The sequence below is a fragment of the Bos indicus x Bos taurus genome, chromosome 3 (genome assembly GCF_003369695.1).
Source record: "Bos indicus x Bos taurus breed Angus x Brahman F1 hybrid chromosome 3, Bos_hybrid_MaternalHap_v2.0, whole genome shotgun sequence".
NCBI classification, from domain to species: Eukaryota; Metazoa; Chordata; class Mammalia; order Artiodactyla; family Bovidae; genus Bos; species Bos indicus x Bos taurus.
The window spans coordinates 103,224,895-103,241,845 of record NC_040078.1 but is presented as its reverse complement, the minus strand read 5'-3'; the positions used below and the strand labels follow the sequence as shown (position 1 = coordinate 103,241,845).

At 42.0% G+C, this 16,951-nt stretch overlaps 1 protein-coding gene across 19 annotated transcripts in view; it reads left to right on the top strand.

The window, feature by feature from the left end:
* LOC113890028 (olfactory receptor 2D2-like) overlaps positions 1 to 16,951 on the top strand; it is a 192,972-nt gene that overhangs the window by 14,639 nt on the left and 161,382 nt on the right. For 9 of the 19 annotated variants that reach the window (XR_003510408.1, XR_003510407.1, XR_003510406.1 and 6 more), the window contains exon 1: positions 9,290 to 10,316. The exons of the other annotated variants lie outside the window; for them this stretch is intronic. The gene's annotated coding sequence lies outside the window, so the exon portion shown is untranslated. Of the gene's footprint in view, positions 1 to 9,289; positions 10,317 to 16,951 lie in introns of those variants that run through there. 19 annotated transcript variants of the gene reach the window in all.

Here is a 16,951-nt window from a genome sequence, read left to right as displayed (position 1 = left end):
AAGAGTTGGTTATCATTGCCATTCTGGTTCTGAAGAAAAGGATTAACAAGGCAAGTTTTCATCTGTCCCGAGTTCTAGGCCCAACTCCCTCTCTTCCCTGAATCTCTGGGCCCATCAGGCTGGAGGACATATGTGTGTGTATGGCGGGGGAGTGGGGGGCGGTGAGGAAGATGGGGTACAGGAGAAGACGCCCACAGGGCAGTCCTCTGAGACTGTAGTTGAGTCTGGGGAACAGCTGACAGTTGCAGGGAGCCTTGGGATCAGAGTCCCCCGCATCTGCCTCACAAAGAACCAGAAGAACCCGGATGGAATGCTCAGGTATTTCTGACCCCAGGGACAGTTCAGGGGCACACAGTGGATCAGGGATGCCATGAAAGAAGAAATGTGTCCCTTCCCTGTAAGGTGTGATTCCAGGAAGAAGGAATGGGAAGGGGGATCAGGAAGTAGACACAGGGAGGGGACTAACTTTCATGAAGTGGTTATTCTGTGCTGAGCATCGGGCTCACGTGTACCATCACTGGATCTGCATCATCACCTGTGAGAGAAGAAAAGCGTCTTCCGCATTTTAGAGAAATGGAAACTGAACCTTGCCTCAGAAGACAGAGCCAAGTGGGGGTAGCAGTGGCCTCCACGTGCTTCTGGGCTCCTCCTGTTATCAGCCTCTCTGATCTTGTTTGGAGAAGTTCCTTACCCTTTCTGACCCTGTTTTCTCATCTGTCAAATCCCTGCCTCCCAAGGCCTGTACAAAGTAGGCTCTGAGTGTGCTTGGGCTTCATCCCTAAAGGTGGGAGTCAGTGGGGCCTGGGAGCTCCCTGAGTGCAGAGCTGGTCTTCCACATGCCATGGTCAGCCCTGCTGAGGGCTGTGAGGAGGCTGGCGAGGGTCCAGAGGACAGTGCCAGGCTGTGTCTCGCTGTCTGGGAGCCAGGCAAGAGGACTGGGCTGAGAGGGTTTGAGCTGGGTTGGGCTCCTCCTGGACAAGGGTAGCTCATTGCACGCTCCCCCAACCGCTGCCAATAGCAGAGTGGGAAGCCTCCAGCACTAGGTCATCCTGAGACGTCTGGCTTCTTGGGACTTAGGACTGGAAGCAGCAGTGTGCTGGGAAGCACCTAACAATCCATCCTGGGAGGGGAGGGAGGAGTTCTGAGTTGTATTGTTTTCTGGTTTCTGTGTTGGGTAGATACACCCATTGTGGCCAGATGTTAAGCAAACAAGATGTCACTGATCTCAGAGGTAGGGAGAGATCATGGAGCTCTCCATTATTAGAGCATTTCCATTATCAAAATCCAGTGATGCAGACAACTTCTGAAACACAGGAAACGGATGTTTGCATTTTGTAGTAGAATGATCAGGATGTGAAGAATTTTGAGCTTTTGTTTCTACCCTTTTTGTTTGCTTGTTTGTTTCATTTTATAAACTGACTTTTCATTTCTTTTTTCACTCCTAACTGTTAAGATTTAATTGACATATAACTATGTGTAACTTTAAGGAGTACAGTGAGTGAATGGATACACTTATATATTGCGAAACAATTACCACAATCAGGTTAGTTTAGGCATTCCTCCACCTCACCATTACTTGTTGTTGCTATTTTGGTGTAAAACCTCACTCTTACAGTACACAATAGCGTATTGTTAACTGGAGTCAGTACGCTGTTGGTTAGATCCACAGGACTTTCTTTGTGCCCTTTGAGCAACCCCTCTCCATTTCCCACCCCACCCCCCAACCCCCAGCTCCTGGCATCCATACTCTACTCTGCTTCTACAAATTTCATGCTTTTAGATTCTACATGTAAGTGAGATCACGCAGTGTTTGTTTTTCTCTGCCTGACTTAGTTCAGATAGCATAGTGCTTTCAAGGTCCATTGATTTTTGTTTTTAACATACTTGACTTAATTACAGTTTATGTACTCAACTTCAGTAATGACCTCGTTTAACACCATCCCACAGCATTTCTGAAAAGTCAGTGCGTGACTCTGGTGACCTGTGGCTGACGGAGAGGGACCTCTGAACCCAAACTTCTCTTCCTGAAGGGATGGGGAACCGAGGCACAGACAGAAGGCAGGATGGGAACTCGGTCATGGGCAGCACAGGCAAGACTTGTGCAGGAATTTCACCACACTGTCTCATTCAATTCTCTCAACAACCGCAGAAAGTTGGGTTATTAAGATATTATTCCTGTCATTTTCCAGAGGTGAAAATGGAGGCAGAATAACCCAAGTTTAAGAGAACGGGAGCTAGAACATGACAGATCCTGATTCAGATTCTCTTTGTGCCCTTAGAGGACATGAGTCCTTGGGCAGTTTCTTGTCTCCACTGGCCCTTGACTTCTTTGTACGTACCATGAAGCTGATGCTACTTTCCAGATACCTTTTGCCAGGACCTGGTTCAAGATCTGTATAAGGTTTGTTCTCCATGGTCAACTCATAAGTATCATCATGTCCAAGTTGTTCTGCAGAATGGAGGAAGATTTTGATTTCCCCAAGGTGGTTCAATAAGGAATGGGGATTTGACTCATTCTTGGTCTAATTGACAAGTTGGACATGAGGTTTAGAAGGTAAGAGGACAATCAGCATGAGGCCTTCAGTTCTTGTCATCGCTACGAGGTGACCAAGTACAATAGCCTCTCCCCTGAGCCAGTCATATCCCTCAGAAGGCTGGAAGAGGAAATAGACAGGTCACTATGCCTCCCCAACCAGGGTGTGGTTTTTTTCTTCCTCTGTCCACAGGGACCTCTTCCTTGTGGGGTTCTTGTTGACAACAGTCAGAGAATTCCATCTTGGCATCCCCACCAGAGACAGGGATGGTGGTAGCAGGTGGCAGAAGGATGGCCCTCCACCCGCTCTCCCAGAAAAACCTGGTAAGGAGGCAGGACCATAAAGCCTCAGCAGCTTGGCCCACTGGGAGAAGCTTGGATTGGCTGAAGCTCCCTCTGTCTACACCTGAGAATCTGACAGGCAAGGCCTTCAGGAGCCACGGCTGGCCAGGTCAAGTGCAAAGAGCTGAGCAATGCAGAGAAGGCAGGGGATTCATCCTTCCATCTCTCAGAAGCCTGGTGCTTTTCTGGAGACTGGGTTGCCTGGAATCCTGGCTCACTGGACTCAGTTGCCCTGGGCACTTCCTGTTCAGTCTCTTTCCCTTAAGAACAAGTGACAGTCTCTCTGTAACCTGTGAATGCCTGAGGGGTGAGGTGGTCACTGTGCTGGGGGCTATGGGTGGGATCCAGGCATCTGTGGGGGCTGGAGGTCAGCGGTAGCCAGGTCACCCAGCCACTGGGTCCTCTCTGTGCTTCTGCCCCAACATCCCTCCAGGCAGCTCCCACATTCCCCACTTGTCTTTCTTCCCCACCTCACATCCCATTCTTTCTTCCTAAGACCTCCTTCTTTCTTCCATTTGTTCATGTAGTAAATATGTATGGATGGTTCGTCTGTTCCAAACCACGTTCTAGGAGCTAGAAACAGAAAATGAATAATTTTCTGAGCTTCAGGTCTCCAAGTTCAGCTAAGAGACATTATGAAAGGACAATGCTGGTTATGCTGGGAGAAGCCCTCAACAATGACAGCAGGACCACAATGATTAGTTCCCACTCCCCTGTCCCCTAGAGACCTGGGCTGTTGGGAATTAAGACCTGGTCTCCTGCATTGTAGGTAGATTCTTTGCCATCTGAGCCACAAGGGAAGCCTATATATATATATATATGTGTGTGTATATATATGTATATAATTTTATATAATTATATGTGGTATATATGATTATACCAAGATAAATAATTTATCATTTTTTTTCTCTATGGCTAGTGCTTTTTTGCACCCTGTTTAAAAGTTTCTGCCTATTACAAGATGACATAGATATGTTTTTGTGTTTGATTCTAAAAATCTTTGTTTTTTGTTTACCATTTAAAGCTATAGTATATCTGGAATTAGCTTTTGTGTACCATGTGAGGTAGGATTTAATGAATTTTTGTTGCCTGTGTGAATATCCACAGGATCCAGCAGAATATGTTGAAAAGACCATGCTTTCCACATTGTGTTGTAGAATCAGCTTTGTCATGAATCAAATGGCTCTATATTCACAGGTCTGTGATGGACTCTATTTTGTTCCATAAATAGTATCTCCGGTTTATTTTTGTGCCAATGTCATGCTAGCTTAGTTATTGCAGATTTATAGTAAGTGTTGAAAGTCGCTCCGTCACGTCTGACTCTGTGACCCCATGGACTATACAGTCCATGGAATTCTCTAGGCCAGAATACTGGAGTGGGTAGCCTTTCCCATCTCCAGGGGATCTTTCCAATCCAGGGATCTAACTAGGGTCTCCTGCATTGCAGGTGAATTCTTTACCAACTGAGCCACAAGGGAAGTCCAAGAATACTGGAGTGGGTAGCCTATCCCTTCTCCAGGGGATCTTCCCAACCCAGGAATCAAACTGGGGTTTCCTGCATTGCAGGCAGATTCTTTACCAACTGAGCCATCAGGGAAGCCCCATAGTAAGTGTTAATATCTGATAAGTCCTTCAGGTTTTGTTTTATCCTTCAAGATTCTTTAGAATTTCCATATAAATATTACAACCAACGTGTCAGTTTTCTATGGAAAAATATTGTTGAGGTTTAGACGGGGACTGAATCTATAAATCAATTAAACATATTGATAATGTTGAATTGTCCTGCATACCCCTCATGCACGAACATGGCATATTCCTCCAATTACTTGGCTCTACCTTTATTTCTCTAAATAATGTTTTTCTACACATATTTTATTAAAGTTATTAATACATGTTTATTTTTTTAAATGCTCTTATAAGTAATTTTCTAGCTCCTGGTATAGAGAGAGATGTTGGGTTTTTGTATACTTATTAATTCCAATTTCTCTTTGGGTTTGTAAAAATTTTCTACCTATACAATTAGGTGTTCTGCAAATAATGATCGTTCTTCCTTTCCAATCCTTTGGTCTTTTGTTTATTTCTCTTGACTTATCTCACTACCTAGGTTAGAGACTACCAGTGTTAGAGAGTAAGTTATCAGTGCTTCACCAGGTAGTATGATAGTTGCTGTAGGCTGCTTCTTCTTTACTGGAGATGATATTTATTACATTAAGAAAGTTCCCTTCTGTTTCTACTTCACTAAAAAGTTTATTTATAATCTTAATTGACAGTTGACTTTTTTTTTGCCAGATGCTTTTTCTATATCCAAGTTAATCACATAATTTTTCTCCTTTACTTCCTGTAATCAGATGAATTACATTGTTTACTAAATAAACCTTGAATTCTTTAATAAACCCAATTTGATTGTGATATATTATCCTTTTTAATATATTGCTAAATTAAATTTGCTAATATGTTGTAAAGAAATTTTGCAGCAGTCCCCATGAGAGAGATTCATTTGTGCTTTTTCCTTCTTATATGTTTTTGTTATTCTTTTTATTGCGTTTATACTAGTCTTATAAAATGAGTTGGTTAATATTCACATTTTTTTCCTATGCTTTGAAAGAATTTGTTATGATTGCTATTATTCCTCTCTTAAATGTTAGAAAAATTTACCAGTAAATCTATCTTGAATCTAAAGTTTTCTCTCTAGGAAATTATAGATTCACCTTTTTGGAAAGATAGTGGATTCTTCTGATTTGTTCTTCTGAAGTTTTCAGAAGAACTTCTGAGTTCTTGTTTGTCAGCTTTGGTAATTTGTGTTTCCATTTGTCCCTTTTGTTTGATTATCACATTTATTGTAATAAAATTGTTTGTAATTTTTAAAATTAGCTTTAAAATGACAGTAGGATCTATAGTAATGTTCCCCTCCTCACCCCTGATGCTGGTAATTTGTATTTTATATAATTTCTTTATTAATCTTGCTAATAGCTTATAAATTATTTCAAAAAGTGAACTTCAGGCTCTGTCAGTTTTTATTGATTGTAGCCTTGTTTACTATTTCCTTGTTTTATGCTCATATCTTTATTATTTCCTTCTTTCAACTGTTTTTTGGTTTTGATTTAGGGCTTCTTTTCTAGTTTCTTGAGATGAAGGTTTAGTTGTTTAATTTTTATTTTAGCATATTCTAACATATGGATTTAAGACTAGAGAATTTCTCCTAAGCTCTGATAATGTTATTTACATCATTATTTATTTTAACATATACTAATTTCCATTTTGATTTTTTCTATCCCATAAATTATTTAGAAGTATATGCTATAATAATTTTGAACGAGTCTGGTACTTACCTGTTATATTTACTTTGACTCCTAGCCTATCTCATGGTTAAGAGTATACTCTGAATGATTCTCACCCTTTGGATTTTTTAAAATTTACACTTATGATGTAACACACAGTTAATTTCTATAAGTGCTCTATGAAGCTACAAAGTTTCTTTTGGTTAATGTTTGCAGGGCAATTTTTCTTCCTAGAGTGTCTGACCTTGTATTAAGGTGTATTTCAAAAAGAAATACAACTTTATTGAGGTATAATTGATGTAACATTGTTAACTTGAGCAACATGTTATTTAGACATATTTACATATTGCAGAACGAGCAAATAATGTTTCTGGTGGATAACATGTAGGTTTTAAAAACTCCATTTGAAAATAACCTTTGATGAAAATCTTTAGTCCTTTTTCATTTAAAGTAATTAACTACATACTAAATTCCACTATTTTCTATTGACTTATCTATTTTATATTTGATCTTTTTCCTCACTCAAAAGAGCATTATTCTGGATTGATGAATATTTTATTAGTTCATTTTCTCCTATTTTAGGTTGTTGGCTATATATTATTTATTCTTTTATTGATTTTTCCTAGATACGTTAACATAAATCTTTGACTTATCACAGTCTAATGCAAGTGGTTCATTTTACCCCTTTTCCAGTTATGCTAAATATTTAGAACACTAACTCTACTTACCCCTTCTATTTCTTATTCTTTTGTTCTTTGCCATATCTTGTCTTTGATTTGTTTTAAATCCCACAAATTTTTATTATTGATTTGCATTCATTATTAATACATATCTATTCTTTCCCTGAGGGACTCTTCATTTCTTTTTGCATTTTTGTGTTTCAGACACTTTCTTTCTGTGTGAAGAACTCCCTTTTAAATGATCTCATATTTTGTTTGTCTGAAAAAGTTTTTATTTAACATTAAAAATTATTTTTAAAAACTTTTTTTGGAAGTGACTTAACCAACAAAGAAGCTGAAAGAGTACTACAAAGAAATCCTGTATGCCCCTAATACTTGGATTTATTGATTTTCAGCAGTTATTATTATAATTTTCAGAATTTTCTGAGAATAATTTACAAATATCATGTTCCTTTACCCTCCAATTCTTCAGAGAATAGTTCCTAATATGTAAGAGAATAGGATATTCTCTTATGTATTATGTGCTAAGTCGCTTCAGTTGTATCTGACTTTGTGCGACCCTTTGGGCCATAGCCTGCCAGACTCCTCTGTCCGTAGGATTCTCCAGGCAAGAATGCTGGAGTGGGTTGCCATGCCCTTCTCCAGGAGATCTTCCCAACCCAGGGATTGAACCCTGTCTATTACGCCTCCTGCATTTACCACTAGTGCCACCTGGGGAGCCCATTCTCTTATATAGTAGCTATCAACCACAGGGATTGTAACACTGATACACTTATCTAAACTAATCTAACTCATATTCCAGTTTTATCAATTGTCAAACTAATATTAATATTATTTGTAGCATTCCCCCTGGAAGGTCTACTTTTGCATTAGTTGTTATTTTTTAATTGCCTTGTGTCTATTATACATTCTTAGCCTTCTTTGCCTTTCATGACAGTTATTTTTTAAAGATCAGAAGCTAATTACTTTATAGAATATTCCTCAGTGTAGGTTTCTATGATGTTTACTCATGATCAGATTTAGATTTTGTTTTTTTTGGCTGAAAATATGTAGGTGATATATTGTTAGATTTTCACATATGGAGACACATAATGTCTATCTGCTTCTTATTGGTGACATTAATTTTAATCACTCAGTTAAGATGTTGTCCAGTTTTTCCACTGATAGCTACCACTTTTTACTTTTGTAATTGCTTTATGGATAGATGTCTTGTAACTGTGTAAATTCTATTCCTTATCAAATTCCATCCCCATAGATTTAGCGTCTGCATCAATTAGGATCCTGGCAGAAGACAGAACACAACAGTAATGTGAACAGGGAAAATTTAATACATAGAATTTTAACTGGTAAAATTTTAACTGGTAAAACTGCTGAAAGGGATAAAAGAGAAGTCTCTGAGATCTAGAAATAGGAATATATATATATATATAAATTTATATATAAAGGAGCTTCTACCTTGTGGCTTAAGAAGCATACACAGGGGCTAAGGATTTAGAAGATACTTTCCTCCTTCCTCCTGCTCTTCTCCTATCTTCCTCCACCAGAGAAAAAAAGACTGAGCTCAAACTTTTTCAAAGAGGGTGTGACTGCCACAAGAATACAGTTTGTTACTGGGAGTAGGGATGGAGCCACAGGCCAGAGCTCTCCTAGAAGTGGCCACTGGGTGGGGAGAGTGTGTGTAGCCTGAGTATGTGACCATGACTGGTCCACACCAATCAGCTGGCTCTCCGCCTGAGTAACTAAGGAAGGAGAATTGAAGTCCCAACCTAAGCGCCTTCCTGCTGCCATCATTTCATTGCCCTGGTATCTCCCTCTATTGGAAATGCCTCCCACTGTCATCTGCTAAAGAGACAAGTTTACAGGGTAAGGAGAAGCTTGTAGCACATCCAGACAAATGATCTCTAAGGCAGAAGGGAAGGCCATTTCTGCAGGTTTGGGGGCTGGAGTGGATAGCTGTAAATTGATTGTTGCTAGACATTTGAGTGACCAGTTCGTCCACTGAGGGGTGGGGAGTAAGACTGGGGAGATTGCAAATGGGCATTTACTACTATTTAGGGTTTTAAGGCATTGTGTTAATATGAGATACTTCATATACATCATCCCAAATCTTCCTAAAAACCCTGAGAGATGAGTGTTATTCCGTTCAGTTGCTCAGTCCTGTCTGACTCTTTGAGACTCCATGGACTGCAGCATGCCATGCCTCCCTGTCCATCACCAGCTTCCGGAGTGTTATTAGCCACATTTGATGCGAAGAACTGACTCATTTGAAAAGACCCTGATACTGGGAAAGATTGAGGGCAGGAGGAGAAAGGGATGACAGAGGATGAGATGGTGGGATGACAGAGGATGAGATGGTGGGATGACAGAGGATGAGATGGTTGGATGGCATCATCAACTCAATGGACATGAGTTTAGGTAAACTCCGGGAGTTGGTGATGGACAGGGAGGCCTGGTGTGCTGCAGTTCATGAGATCGCAAAGAGTCGGACACGACTGAGGGACTGAACTGAACTGAACTGAATAGATGAGGAGCCTGAGGCTTAGAGTGGTTAAGTAACTGCAAGGCACTAAATGAGCAGTGGGCTCAAAATTAAAATCCCAGAGCTTCTGCTGCCAGATCTTACTAAACTATCATATTTTAGATGGCATTTAAATTAATGTGATTCTCCTATAGGCCCACCATGTGGATGCCTCCAGGGCAGAACCAAAGCTGGGTTTCTGAATTTATCCTGCATGGCTTCTCCAGTGACCCCACGACCAACAGGACCCTCTTCAGTGCCTTCCTTCTTCTTTTCCTGAGCTCAGTCCTTGGCAATGGGCTCATCATCACCCTGATATGCCTGGACACGCATCTCCACACTCCCATGTACTTCTTCCTCTGTATCCTCTCCCTGCTGGATATGGGCTGTGTCACCACCACTGTGCCCCAGATGCTGGTGCATCTTCTTTCTCGATCTCAGACCATCTCCTTTGCTGCTTGTTGGCTACAAATGTGCATTTTTGGTGCCGTGGGCCTGACTGAGTGCATTTTATTTGTCGTCGTGGCCTTTGACCGGTACGTGGCCATCTGCTATCCACTGCGTTATACTGTCATCCTCAGCTTGGGCCTGTGCACACGACTGTCAGCTGGGACCTGGGCCTGTGGTTTCTTCTTCTCTCTGATCCACACTTTTTTCACCATGAGACTGCCATACTGTGGGCCCAACATGGTCAACCACTACTTCTGTGAAGGCCCTTCAGTACGAAATTTGGCTTGCATGGATACTCATGTCATTGAAATGGTGGATTCGGTCATCAGTGTCTTCATGGTTGTTGCCCCACTCTCACTCATTCTGGCCTCCTACATCTGTATTTCCCAGGCCATTTTCAAGATTAAGTCCATGCAGGCCCGCTGCAAGGCTTTCTCCACCTGTGCCTCCCACCTGACTGTGATCACATTCTTCTATGCTCCAGCCATCTACATCCACATGAAGCCCAATTCGAGGTATTCCCCTGAGCGAGACAAGCAGATCTCACTCTTTTATAATGTCTTCTCTGCCCTCCTCAACCCTGTGGTTTACAGTCTGAGGAACAAGAACATCAAGGGGGCTTTTCTCAAAGTGATGGGTAAGAGTAGAGTGATCTGTTGAATTAGGAGACAGGCAGAATCTAAGATAGAATGCCCAATATCGAGAAAAGGTGGAGTATCTATAATGTATGAAACCAGCATTATACATGTGAACCAATGTAGTATTTGGTCAGTTGAACAAAGGTGGGAAATGAAACTAACATGGCTATCTTGATCAACTTGCTACGTTATGGTGCAATGAGAAATAGCTCCCTAGTCTTAGTGGCTTACAACAGTGAAAGTTCATTTATTGTTCATTTTCCATGTCAGTTGTAAGTAGACTGTGATCTTCTGCCATTTGATTCTTGGATCCGGCCTGAAGGAGGAGGTCTTATCTGGAAATGCCAGTCTTATGACTGAGAAAAAGGAATAATGGCTGAAATATTAACACATGATTTGTATTAATACTCTCAAACATTTGTTAATGTTTTAATTCATTTTTCCCTTAAAAATTTTTTTGAATTAGAGGATAATTATTTTACAATATTTTGATGGTTTCTGCCATACATCAATATGAATCGGTTATAGGTATACATATGTCCCCTCCCTCTTGAACCTGCCTCCCACCTCCCTCCCTAATGTTTTAATACGTTTTTTTGAAGAATCTGACAGAATAATCAGAAAAAAAATAGAATAATATGTTATACAACAGGTTAATGCAAAGAATATACAGCATGGAACCATGTGAGTAAAATATGTATGCATAGGAGAAAAATACAACTTATGGCAATATCCTATATAAAATTATATTTTTTCATTGTTCAGTCACTAAGTCATGTTTGACTCTTTGTGACCCCATGAATTGCAGCACCCCAGGCTTCCCCGGCCTTCACTGTCTCCTGGAGTTTGATAAAACTCATGTCTGTTGAGTTGGTAATGCCATTCTATGTCACAGTAGGTGGAGTGACTTGTGAATTTTCTGTGAATTCACTTGTGAATCTTGTGTGATTCTTCTCACAAGAAAAACTTGTGAATCTTCTGTGAACCCTAAAATATATTAGAAAAGCATAGAAGAATAAATGTTATTGCTTGGGTGCAGCCTACTTGGGGCTCTGAGCCTGAGACTTAGCACGGGCATCCAACTTTCTTTCATGCATCACTGGTGACCCAGATCGTGGGATGAGTCAATTCCAATATTTCTTGAGCATTCATTAAGATGGATCCAACCAGTACCAGGCCCCATGGAAACCAAGACAGATACATGGAGAGGTTTACAGTAAGGAAATTATAATATCACAACTGGACATGGAACAACAGGCTGGTTCCAAATAGGAAAAGGAGTACCTCAAGGTTGTATATTGTCACCCTGCTTATTTAACTTCTATGCAGAGTACATCATGAGAAACGCTGGACTGGAAGAAACACAAGCTGGAATCAAGATTGCCAGGAGAAATATCAATAACCTCGGATATGCAGATGACACCACCCTTATGGCAGAAAGTGAAGAGGAACTAAAAAGCCTCTTGATGAAAATGAAAGTGGAGAGTGAAAAAGTTGGCTTAAAGCTCAACATTCAGAAAACGAAGATCATGGCATCCGGTCCCATCACTTCATGGGAAATAGATGGGGTAACAGTGGAAACAGTGTCAGACTTTAATTTTTCTGGGCTCCAAAATCACTGCAGATGGTGATCGCAGCCATGAAATTAAAAGATGCTTACTCCTTGGAAGGAAAGTTATGACCAACCTAGATAGCATATTCAAAAGCAGAGACATTACTTTGCCAACAAAGGGCCGTCTAATCAAGGCTATGGTTTTTCCTGTGGTCATGTATGGATGTGAGAGTTGGACTGTGAAGAAGGCTGAGTGCTGAAGAATTGATGCTTTTGAACTGTGGTGTTGGAGAAGACTCTTGAGAGTTCCTTGGACTGCAAGGAGATCCAACCAGTCCATTCTGAAGGAGATCAGCCCTGGGATTTCTTTGGAAGGAATGATGCTAAAGCTGAAACTCCAGTACTTTGGCCACCTCATGCGAAGAGTTGACTCATTGGAAAAGACTCTGATGCTGGGAGGGATTGGGGGCAGGAGGAGAAGGGGACGACAGAGGATGAGATGGCTGGATGGCATCACTGACTCGATGGACGTGAGTCTGAGTGAACTCCGGGAGTTGGTGATGGACAGGGAGGCCTGGAGTGCTGCGATTCATGGGGTTGCAAAGAGTCGGACACGACTGAGCAACTGAACTGAACTGAACTGAATGAAGGTGCCATAGTGACCTGTGGAGACTGATGGCCTCATAGGAGGGAGATTCTCTCAGTGGGTGCCAGACACTAGGAACCAGGCTACACCTCACCCCACTACCATCACTACTGCATATCTCAGCACTTTGTATTCTCTCCAGAGCTTAACATCAGGGAGAGAGGAAGCAACACCTGAGAAGTCTCTTTTTCTCCCTCAGCAGCTAACCCTGGTTACCCCTTTTTAAAAAATTGGAATATAATTGCTTTGAAATGTCATGCTAGTTTCTTTTATTTCTCCCACCAGTGGAATAATAGGTCAAAATAGAAATTAAGCTTAGCTACTGAAAAATGAAGTTGTAGACCTCTTAGGAAACAAACAGTGTTCTACGGATATAGAGAAAATGGAGGCGGGAAACCTACTTACCAAGAGCTGACATATAAGGTATTGGTCAGGAATTCAGATGTAGCATACCTGAGGATGAGTGTCATCCAAGCAGAGAGCCAGGAGAAGGGCATTTCTGGCAAGAGGACTCCAGGTACAAACGCCCCAAGTCCAGAAAGGACTTTGCATTGTTTGCAGCTCTGGAAGAAGGCTCATGTGGTCACAGGCAAGTGAGCAGGAGAGGCAGAGATAACATTGAGAGGTAGGCGAAGGACAGTCTTCTAGATCCATATGAGAAGTGTTTACTTATTCAAAGTGCAGTGGGAATGCTTAGATTCTTACTGGGGAAGTGAAGCAGTTTTATGGGTGATAAGTTCTGCTGTGAGTGTGACTTAAAGTGCCTGGAAAGTGGGTGGGAGAAAAGGTCATTGGGTATGAGGTGATGCTTTAGTCGCTAAGTTGTATCAGACTCTTGCCACCCCATGGACTGTAGCCCACCAGGCTTCATGGTGGGAAAATCCATGGGATTTTCCAGGCAAGAATACTGCAGTGGATTGCCATTTCCTTCTCCAGGGGATCTTCCCAACCCAGGAAACGAACCTTGGTCTCTTTCATTGCAGGCAGATTCTTTACCTTCTGAGCTATGAGGGAAGCCCCAAGAGAATGTTTGGGAACTCATAGGTCAGGAGTGAGGAAAAAGAACTTCCCTCTTGGAGAGCTGTAGGGCATGTGGTATCCCAGGCAGAATTCTAGGTAGAGGATGTTGGCAGAGGTGATTGCTGATAGTGGGGTTGATGTTGAGAAGACAGAGAAAACTGGGGAAAGGCAGAAGTAGGGATTTGGGCAGTTGAGGGATGAGAAAAGGTTTTAAAGACATGTGGGCATCTAGGAATAATGAATGACTAGAGAGCTGTGAACTTTTGGTGGGATTGAAATTTTGCCTCTAGCTGCTGCTGCTAAGTTGCTTCAGTCGTGTCCAACTCTGTGTGACCCCACAGACGGCAGCCCACCAGGCTCCCCCATCCCTGGGATTCTCCAGGCAAGAACACTAGAGTGGGTTGCCATTTCCTTCTCCAGTGCATGAAAGTGAAAAGTGAAAGTGAAGTCGCTCAGTCGTGTCCGACCCTCAGCGACTCCATGGACTGCAGCCTACCAGGCTCCTCTGTCCACGGGATTTTCCAGGCAAGAGTACTGGAGTGGGGTTTGCCTCTAGCACTTAGGCACAAATTTGTGTGGTAGTATGGTTCCAAATTGTCACCCTGCTTAATTAACTTCTATGCAGAGTACATCATGAGAAACGCTGGACTGGAAGAAACACAAGCTGGAATCAAGATTGCCGGGAGAAATATCAATAACCTCAGATATGCAGATAACACCACCCTTATGGCAGAAAGTGAAGAGGAACTAAAAACCTCTTCACGAAAGTGAAAGTGGAGTGAAAAAGTTGGCTTAAAGCTCAACATTCAGAAAACAAAGATCATGGCATCCGGTCCCATCACTTCATGGGAAATAGATGGGGAGACAGCAGAAACAGTGTCAGACTTTATTTTTGGGGGCTCCAAAATCACTGCAGATGGTGACTGCAGCCATGAAATTAAAAGACGCTATTATATGCAGCACTGTTTATAATAGCCAGGACATGGAAGCAACCTAGATGTCCATCAGCAGATGAATGGATAAGAAAGCTATGGTACATATACACAATGGAGTATTACTCAGCCATTAAAAAGAATTCATTTGAATCAGTTCTAATGAGGTGGATGAAACTGGAGCCTATGATACAGAGTGAAGTAAGCCAGAAAGAAAAACACCAATACAGTATACTAACACATATATATGGAATTTAGAAAGATGGTAACAATAACCCTGTGTACGAGACAGCAAAAGAGACACTGATGTATAGAACAGTCTTATGGACTCTGTTGGAGAGGGAGAGGGTGGGAAGATTTGGGAGAATGGCATTGAAACATGTATAATATCATGTATGAAAGGAGTTGCCAGTCCAGGTTCGATGCACGATACTGGATGCTTGGGGCTGGTGCACTGGGACCACCCAGAGGGATGGTATGGGGAGGAAGGAGGGAGGAGGGTTCAGGATGGGGAACACATGTATACCTGTGGCGGATTCATTTCAATATTTGGCAAAACTAATATAATTTTGTAAAGTTTAAAAAAAAAAGATGCTTACTCCTTGGAAGGAAAGTTATGAGCAACCTAGATAGCATATTCAAAAGCAGAGACATTACTTTGCCAACAAAGGGCCGTCTAATCAAGGCTATGGTTTTTCCTGTGGTCATGTATGGATGTGAGAGTTGGACTGTGAAGAAGGCTGAGTGCTGAAGAATTGATGCTTTTGAACTGTGGTGTTGGAGAAGACTCTTGAGAGTTCCTTGGACTGCAAGGAGATCCAACCAGTCCATTGTGAAGGAGATCAGCCCTGGGATTTCTTTGGAAGGAATGATGCTAAAGCTGAAACTCCAGTACTTTGGCCACCTCATGCGAAGAGTTGACTCATTGGAAAAGACTCTGATGCTGGGAGGGATTGGGGGCAGGAGGAGAAGGGGACGACAGAGGATGAGATGGCTGGATGGCATCACTGACTCGATGGACGTGAGTCTGAGTGAACTCCGGGAGTTGGTGATGGACAGGGAGGCCTGGCGTGCTGCGATTCATGGGGTTGCACAGTGTCGGACACGACTGAGTGACTGAACTGAACTGAATTGATGGTTCCAAAGCACTTACTGAGAGTTATAACAGGGCTGGGCTCGGTGTTGATTTGAATGGATGTGTTCTGCGGCATCAATGATGTGGCAAAGTTCCAGACAGCAGTTCCAGAGGGTTTCAGGCAGAAAGTGAAGGGTCCCATGGGCTGTTGGTGTTCCCTCCATCTGAGGAAAGGATAGGAAGCTATGTGGCTGGTGGAAGGGACTTCCAACTATTGAAAGTTTCCTGCTTTATCTTTGTGGAGAAGGGGACTGCCTGGAAAATGGGGAGGAGGTCTTCCTGGTTTTTGGAGTTCCTTCCAAAAGGTGCAAAGTCTACCTGGTGGCAAAGTCTACCTGGTCCCAGGGACCAGGGTAATGGGGAGATGAGTCTTGTGGCTAAAGTGTGATCATTTAGGACAGATAGTAAGAGAGTTTGTAATTCAGGATGATAGATTTTACCTTAAATAGAAGCAACCTTAATTTTTAAGAATGAGGGATAAGGAATGGAGTAGACAAGAGAGGGTAACACAGCATTTGTAGAGTATCAATGAGGGGATTGGACTGAAGAGGAACACTCAGTAGAGGAGAGCTAGGCGTAATTTCTGAAGGTGCTAGACTTGATGGTGGCAGTGAGCGGGGAGATGCTGAAAGATGTTTTGAGGGAAGAAGTAAGAGCATCTGATAGCTTGGCTTGTAGGTGGAAAGGGGAGAAATCAAGGAAGTTATCAACATTTTAAACTACTTGTACCACTGTCTTTGCTTGCAGTCCACTGATGGGGGCCACTGATTGTCAACTGTTGTCACCGATCCCTGGCACTGGTGACAGGAAGTCACAGCCCTTGCCCTCATGGACATTTACAGTCCACAAACCAGCTGTTCTTAGAAAGTGTATAGACACTTGGGAGTATATAGTGTATAGATACTTAAGGTTAAAAATGTTATTAATTAATTCTCTGTTAACTTGGACTTTATGAGAGTTGTTGGCTTTTGTTTTATTTTTATTTTTTATTTTTCCCCCTGTTCCCTTGAACAAAGAAAACAGCAAAGTGGGTCATAACACCATTCTGTCTGGTGGGACTCGGGTCATCTCTTTGGGGGAAATACTTTGCTGCTAAACTGAAATGTCAGCCTCTCCAAATTCTTTGCCCCTTTGACCCATTTCTACACTAATGATCTCAAGGTTTCTGACATCATTAAATTGGTTGGTAGATTGGTAAATGGGCAGATTGGTAAACTACCACTTATA